Genomic DNA, 9,067 nt, shown 5'->3' on the forward strand with positions numbered 1-9,067 from the left:
GCACCAACGCCGACTGTCCCACAGCGCCGACATAGCCACTGAACAAAACGGGGTTGTGAAAAATGCTGCCCATTACAGGCGCAAAAAACACAAGCACCCCAGGTCTGTCCAGCACCGACAGTCAATGGCGGCGACATTCCTCCAAATCAACATCTGTGCTGGTACAGGCGTGCTGCCGAGAAGGTGCAACCACCAAGCACAGATACTTCTCCTTTGACGAATGTCGTGGCCAAAAAGCGCTGAAAACAGTCCATATCAGGTCCACACGATGAAACAACAAACAACATGTGACAAAACAAAAGACAAAAATGCCAAAAAAGAACAAAAAAGCAAGGCTCTTGAAGAGCACTTGCTGAAGGCTGCCTACTCGGGCGCCATCTTGGAAAATAAATAAATAAATAAATAAATAAATGTCCATTCAATTACCGGTATCTTCTGTCTCGATATAAAGGTCATTTGAAATTTTTCATAACATACTAAATCACTTAGCTTGTTTTGATCGCAGGTTTTAAACAGTTGTGATGGGGGGTTTGGCCGCCGTGTGCATGTCTGATGTTGCTCACCGTGGTCCAAGGAATGCTCCGGGATGTTTGTGTGAATCCTCAGAGGCATGGAAAATTAGAAGGAACATTGCAACCCATCCTGTTAACTTGGGACTCCTGGCTTCATGTCTAAAGCCAACAGTCTCAAACTGGGGTCTTAAACTGGACAGTGATTTTAAATTGGACCAGCAAATTGGTGTTGTTGTTACATCCAGCTTCTTTCATCTTAGGTAGCTGGCTAGAGTAAAGCTTTCTTAACAGCACTGTAAAACAGTAATTCATTCCTTTGTCACATCTTGGCTGAATTACAATTATGCACTTTATTTTGGAGTCAGACAGTCCTCCATCAAGCGTTTCCAGGTGGTCCAAAATTCTGCTGCTCGCCTCTTGACTGGTACTCGGAAGAGCGGGGACATAGCTCCTACTCGGGCGTCCTTTCAACTGGCTCACAATACATTTAGATTTCTTTTTAAATTTTCAAATCTTTAAATGGCCTTGCCCCCCTTTACCACTCTGAGCTCCTCCGCCCCTGTCCAGTGCCTCAGGTCTGCGAACTACGGATGTGGAAGTTACCTATGCCTTGCAACTAACTCACACCCCATCCCATTACATTATGGACTTTATGTCATGGGAGTTTCAGAGCTGTGATTTCTTGGGTGCCTCATCTAGGACCTGTCTGCCCTGGGTGACTCTTATCATGGGCATGCAACCCTCCCTGGCAATTCCACCATAATGAGGTGAAATCCTAAGGAGGATTTTTTTTTATTGAAAATATCTCGAAAGCTTCTTCTTTCACACTGCCACTAACAATAACAATAATAATAAGAATAATAACAATAATAATAATAGTATTGAATGTAAAACGCGGGGGGGACTAATTCACTGAGGGTTTTTTTCTTGTTCATGACAGAAGAAGCTTGGTGAAAGATGCCTCAATACCTTGGAACTTCAGATTTTTGTACATTCCAAATATGCCCAACAGATGTCATTCCAGGGCCACTGAATGTGGGAACATCTACTGTACTTTCATATGAACAAAAGCTCTGGAACATGTGACTGACAGAAATCACACTTATCGCCTCTTCTCTATTTTTGGGATTTGTTTTTTTGAAGACTACATTAAGACTAGTTAGTTGTGTAATCAACGTGTTAAAAAGAGAACAAGTAGATGAAAGAAAACAGCCGCAGCTGAGAGCAGAAGTATTGTGAGAGCTGGCAAGATTGACCCAGAAACAACTGTTACTGATTTCACACGTCAGCAACAACCAAGATGTTTTTATTTGTTGTTGTTGTTTATTTGTTTGTTTAATTTTACTCTACCATACTATCTATCCTATACTAGTAAAGAAACATCATCCGGTCCCTTCTCAATAATACTGATAACATTATTCATGCTTATTTGAATTAGTTGACAGATGGTGGCGCAGACACCTGCAGCGGCTCCTCTTGTTTTATGTTGAGAGGAAAGAAATTTTATCTGTGCTGTAAGTTACACATATACAGCACATTTGACAATGAAGTTGTATTCTATTCTATTCCAAAGATTTGCACTTGCAAATGTACACAAAACCAAATTTCAAAATTCTGTCTTACATGTGGAGTAAATTGTACATAAGCAGTACACCTTTGACTGCTACATTATTTAACGCATGGTATTTTGCTTATAATTTTTACGCAGTGAAACAATATGGGTGGCACGGTGGCCTCACTGATGTCATCGGCTCATGTATTTCAGTCCATTGGCTCTATATTTGCCTGTACTTTGAATACCCAAAATTTTATAATAGGACATTAAGCGTGGCTGTTCCACCATGGGAAGACATAAAAATAAAATGCTGAATTTTTTTTTTTTACACGTATCTTTACCGCTATTCGTTGCAGATCTATTTCAATGCTCATTGACATCACGTACAAAAGATAAGCCACACATACCGTATATAGGCTATATGTTTTTTAATATCTTTCAAACAATGAACGCGACATCTGCAGGAGATCAGCAGAGTGGGAGTCATACTAGATAAACAGGCCAGCAGGGGCTAACCTTGACCAAATGATGCTTTTGGAGTGTTGTTGTGCTCTCAATGAAGTGAGCTAAGATTTGGACCGGGGTTAATCCCATGTGAAAACAGCTTGATGCCTCTCGGCTCCTGGATAAATATCTGCCAATTAGAAGTGTCAGGCTTCGGTTGGAGACATGGTGTGTGTGTGTGTGTGTGTGGGGGGGGGGGGGGGGGTGATTTCCTCATTGCAAAAGCTTGAAATAAAAATAAACAGACTTGTTTTATTTTACATTTCCTAAATTGCACAGCATCCAAAAGTGTTCAGTGTGTCATGATAACGGCTCTATTACAAACAACTAGTGAAACAAAATATTTGTGGTCTTTGGAATGGCCTTGTTTTAAATGTGTGAATAGATTTGATTAAATTACAAACAGCATCAGCCAAACAAATATAATTGAAATCAAAGGTAAAAATACTTTTATTTAGACTTTTATTTTAAAACATTGAAAACAGTAAGCAATGAAACAAGAAAGCAAGAAAGGAAGAAAGCAAGGAAACAAGAAAGTTAGGAAACTAAGATGCTCCACACAAGGAAGAAAGGAAACAAGCAAGCAATGCAGGAGGTAAGCAAGGACACAAGGAAACTAGGAAGCAAGAAAGCTAGAAAAAGAGGAGCAAGGGAAGAAGCACCCAAGTTGTATCTAATATTTTGGCCAAGATGGCAATGTTATTGTGTACGCCAATACAAGAAGGTGAAGAGTTTAAAGTTGGAATGATTAGAATCGGTCAAAAATGTAGAAATTACAGGACAAAAATGAAAAATTGCCATTTTTTAATTTTGGGTGGGGATTTTATCGGTGAAAATGACTTTTTGCCTTCTTGAAAACATTCCCAAGGTGAATTGAATGAGCGGAATCATTCACATTTCAAACAGGAACAATTTCAGTCTGTTTAGTTGAATGTGCTATTGGGAATTTTTGATGGGAAAATGTAGAATTGTTCATAAATCTAAATTTTGGGCTTGTGAAATCTTGGGCTGAACATTTGATATGCACAATGTGAATCTGTTTTTTGAATGTGCCATTGGGAATGAAGAGGGACTGTTTTGTGTGGGTATTTTAATTGTGAAAATGATTTGTGGTGAATGGTAATTTTTTCGTCATGTAGAAACCCCAAGATGAACTGAATTAGATGAATGTTTTGAATTTGAAGTTGGAATGTTGGAAAGGTGTATTGTTGAATGTGCTTTTAGAATCAATAAGGACCTTTTGGTGGGGGTAATAGAATAGTGAAACTATAGAATTTTTGGTGAATGTTAATTTTTGACATGTTGAAAATTGTTCCCAAAGTGAATAAAATGAGCTGAATAGTTTTTAAACTTCAATTGGTAATGATGTAAATGTGTAATGTTCAAGGTGCTATTGGGAATTGATAGAAAAATTCCGGGAAACATTTTGCATCTGGGGCAAAATATGAATATTTGAAATGAGAAAAAATAGCAGCCGTGAATAGCATGAATTTTTACAGGGGGTTGAAATCGGAATGGTGTGATTGAATATTAAAAAAAAGTGATAAATGCAGGGTATGTGAATTTGGGAGCCTCAGAAGTGGAGTGGTTGTCTCCGAACCTACTTCAGTCCCCGTCCATTGTGACCATGTCAAAGTATCCTTGAGCAAGATACTGAACACCCCCCACCCCCACCCCCAGTTCTCCTGATGCTGCGTCAGTGTGAAGTGGTTTGAGTTGCCAAGGTAGAAAAGCACTAAGGAAGTGATAGCCCATTTACCATTTTGTGATTTTTTTGGGGGGTCAAAATATCTGAATATTACTGTGAACTTTTTTTAACCCTTTCATGGATAGTGGTTACTACAGTGGACAGCTTATCATGTTATCAGGTTACAGGGTGCATGAAGGGTTAACTTTTCATATGTGTGAAGTTTTGGAATGTTGATAGGCCTTCCCATGGTGAATTGAATGAACTCAATGTTATAAATTTCAAATAGAAACAATGTGAATGTGTCATGTGGAATGTGGCATTATAAATGAATGGAGAGTTTTTGATGGAAAATTTTGAGGTAAAATCGTGAATTTTTGGAATGAGAAAATTCCGCAAAAGAGTGAGGAACAAAATAAAAGAAGAACAAAGTTAATGGTGCAGAATAATGTGTGTAGGCTTTGGGCTTCTCACAACGATAACATCTGTTTGAAATATCTTCTGTTGTGCCATTTGCTTCACATCGAGCCACTTTTGTTATCTATATGGCATATTGATGCCCTGGCATTAGAGTTGCCCAATTTATTTGAATGTTTTAGTAGGAACCATTTTTAAGGATATGATATGACAAATAAGACTCATCCATCCATCCATTATCTGAGCCGCTTATCACGGGCATGCTGGCGCCTATCCCCACAGTCTTCAGGCAGGAGGCGGGATGCACCCTGAACTGGTTGTCAGCCAATCGCAGGGCACGCACAGACAAACAACCATTTAGACAATCACACCTTGGGGCAAATTAGAGTGTTCCGTTAACCCGTCAGGCATATTTTTGGAATGTGGGTGGAAACCGGAGTACCCAAAGAAATCCCACGTAAGAACGGTGAGAACATGCAAACGCCACACAAGAAGGCCACGATCCGAAAATCAAACACATGACCTCTGTACTTGAGGCGGACGTGCTAACCGGGCGTCCACCGTGGCCCACCCCTTCAGAACACAATGGAAATTATTTCGAGAGTTATGTTTAAAAAAACTGTTGAAGTGCATATTTAAACATAATTATTGCAGGGGGGGGGGGGGGGGGTCCAACGTCTTGATAATGTCATTAAGCTTTGCTTTCTTTGACGGGTCAATTAATGAGCAATTTCATCTAAAACATTGGCAACAAATGTCACAAAAATACAGAAAACAAACTTTTTTTTCAGTTCAACATAGCTTTTAATTGCTGTAATACAAAAGTAGTCCAATACATTAGGCTGTAATGTGTGTTGTTTCCACTTCGCTTGTCCACCGACCCCCCCCCCCCCTCCATTTTTCGCTGTTACTTCTAAAAGAAAATAGACCACTGTTGATGTTATGTTGATTACTCATTTGAACGAGTTGACACGCTGTGAAAGTAATGATCTGCGTGGTACAGTTGCCGTGACATTTGAATTATCTGGAGTGGTACCTGTGGGTGTCCAAGCTGATTCCAGGAGTGGATTGCACCTCACCCCACCCCCGGCGGGCTACGACAGTGAATAGCTTGTACATGTAAAATAATCTTTTTTTTTTTCAAGAGTTTAACTGAAGAATACACTCAAAGCTTAACATTCATTACACTAAGACACAAAAAGAGCAACAGCGTTGTCTTTTAGGCATACACTTGATTATCTTCTTGAAACTACCAAACGAATACAATCAGGTTTCACAACGTGCCTTCTCTTCTGAATTCGGTTCGAGAGGCGTGCAAAGACTACCTCAGAAAAATGTAAATTAATGATACCTTCAATGGCACGAAGAAAATAAAAAGAGAATGCACCAAAACAGAAAATCCAGCAAGGAAATCACACAAGAAAGGAATAATTATTTTAACATCAACATAGACACAATTCTGAACCAGTCCAATCTCTTACAAATGGAACCTGAACTAGCTGTACTATATTGACACCAACTCACCTTTTGTATGTTTCTCACATTCATACTGCGAACGATTACTGTATTGGGATGGTGAAGAAGTTTTAAAGCAAACGGGAAATTACATGCATGAAAACACAAGTTGAAGCGTCCTAAGAGAGTGAGCACAGAAAAGCTTGGCTTACTGTAGGAATTTTAATCCTCCAAATGTATTACAGTTGGAGGATGAGTAGAACCACAGACTGCTTTGGGCCTGAATTGAGCTGGGCATGTGGGGGAGGAATGAAATGGAAGACAAAGCTGAGATGGGGAGAGGAGAAAAGCACTGCAAGTGGAAGTTTGTTTACATGTGCTGCCCTAAGGCCTCACAATACATTGGGCAAATCCCCAAGAACTTACCGAGTAACCTTAGTTGTTGTTGTGTGAACGTGTGTGGAGATCTGGAAAAAAAAAAGGACATCCGAGAAGTATTTGTGAAACAATAGCACTTATGGTGTGTCCAGTCTGACAGCCAATTTGATGTGTTTTGTTGGAGGGTTGGTGTCAAGACAAAATATTTCCAGAGATTTAAGTATGTATTTCGTCGGCCACACGGAAGAAAAAACAAAAAATTTTCGAACACACACAGGTATTTTTTTTCCTTTGGTCGTTTTCCTGTCACTTACTTGTTCGACCATCTGGTTGAAGCTTTTGTGAGAAAATGTATATATATATATTTATCACTTACTTGTTCGACCATCTGGTTGAAGCTTTTGTGAGAAAATGTGTATATATATATATATACTGTATATCCCCCCAGAGAAGCATTCTGAAATATTGACTAGAGGCTATCTTTTGTGTAGGCAGGCAACATGAGACATCCTAACTCTGGCCTGTTTCTGTCACGTTTGCGAGGTGGTGGTGCACTTGACAAATTGTATTAAAACAGAGAAAACTAAAACCAAAACAAAGTCCGAAGAACAAAATGAATCCAAAGTAACAAACAAAACCATGGCAGAAACTAAAAACTCTCAATAACAAAAACATGACCGAAACATGACTGAACAAACAAACATGACAGTAGCCAACAGCAACAATGACCCGACCGACACTGGGTGTTCGGGCGGGAGTCCTCTTATACAACTACTAATTACATAACGACCAACAGGTGTGCAGCTGCAGGGGGAGCCCTACAGTGCCACCTGTTGGTCCCAAGCCAAATCATGACAGTTTCAAATTGCTTTACTTTTAGGATTTTTCGATTCTTTGCTGAGAAAAACTAGAGAATAACTAGGGAAAAGGAAATAATGTACGGTGGTTAAATGTCGTTGAAATAATACATTGCTGTTGTGAAAACAACTTCGACAGTTGCAAAGGCTTGGCAGAATAGTGGGGAACATTCAGACAAGACTCAAAGACCCGGTGAAGGCTCACATGTTGAATGTGAAGGTCCAGCCATCAGCCCCAATCTCTTCTCTGGCTATATTTATGACTAGTATTGAACAGATTATAACTGATATTGTCATTTCCAAGTGTAATAAATGATTGGACTTTGTGACAATGTTTGGACAAGATTTGTCCAAAGCAATTAAACTGAAATATGAATAGACCTTTTTCATCTTCTTATCGTCACATGTTCATCGTCCCCCCCCCCTCCACTTAAAGTAGCTCCTGACATAATTAAGACTCAATAGCTTGAACAAACAGTTCATAAAAAGTATCACCAAAAGTCACTTTGTTTCGTTAATAACTTTGAAAAGCAAGTATCAACCTGTTCAAATTTTTTTGTAATCCCTACCCGAGCAGGAACAAACAGTCAGGAGAAAATGACTTTGCTTCATTTTATTTGCAACAGTAATGACTGTAAAGGTGTTTTCAGCTCGAATCCTAATTATATTGTAAAAGTCCAACTCCTCTGTCAAATGAAGGATGGCAAGTGATGAAATGCAAACAGAATGTAATTCCTGAAATTATAATAAACCAAGCCATGGAAATATCGTACATGTGAAGGAAAAAGCCACTAAACGTCCGTTCACTGGAACATTTCTGAAAGAGTTCAATTTTACAAATCCGATAAACAGGTTCATATTTTAACCAGTACTTTATGCGTCAAGTCCATTATCTTTATAATGACACGAGCTGGCGGTGTGTGTATATTTGTAAAATAGACTAATAGCTGCAAGTGTGACAGAAAACTGTGTTCACTGCCCGTGGAGTTCTATAAATGCCACTCCCAGTGTGCTCCAATAATTTGACAGTCAGCTGTGCTATACCGTACTGTTGACTCGTTGCAGAGGGAAATGTTACAGCAGCCTGGTGTGACTTGTGAAAAACGATCTTGTCCTTGATATGCCCCAAGAGGCTTCCATCAGATCCGATTGCAGTAAAACATCTCAGTTATAAGTCGTCACCTCTGTGTTGACATGATGTTGTCTGGCTCATATTCAAAGTGGTGTCAATATCATATGTCATGTACATTTTTAGTTTGACCATTTAAAATAATATATTTAGAAATCATGTAAAAATGATTTGCCACAAAACTATCACCAAAATGTGGTCTACTCATAGCAAAAAAAATTTTTCAAGCAAGGCATGCGGAGTCTGGTGGGCTGCGGGCAAGCAGCTGTGTGTATCTGTGGGTGTTCGCGTCGGTGCGTGTGCCTCTGTGCGTGCAATGTCCGAGTATTCTCATGTTTATTTATGTGGCTGTTTGCCAGAAAAAAAAGTTTGTTTTGTGTATGTACAAATTATAATGCATACATTAACTGCACAGCATTTTTTAATAGTGCACGTTTTTTTTAGGTTGAATAAACAATTGCAGCGTCTCTAAGTACATATGAGGGGGTCCAGGTTTTCATATTTACACTCAGTTCGTTCCTAACACCATCCTCTGAGGGAATCATTAGAACTACTGTATGGTTTTTTTCTTCA

The sequence above is a fragment of the Hippocampus guttulatus genome, chromosome 10 (genome assembly GCF_054856545.1).
Source record: "Hippocampus guttulatus isolate MCC_2025c chromosome 10, RoL_Hgut_1.0, whole genome shotgun sequence".
Taxonomy (NCBI): Eukaryota; Metazoa; Chordata; class Actinopteri; order Syngnathiformes; family Syngnathidae; genus Hippocampus; species Hippocampus guttulatus.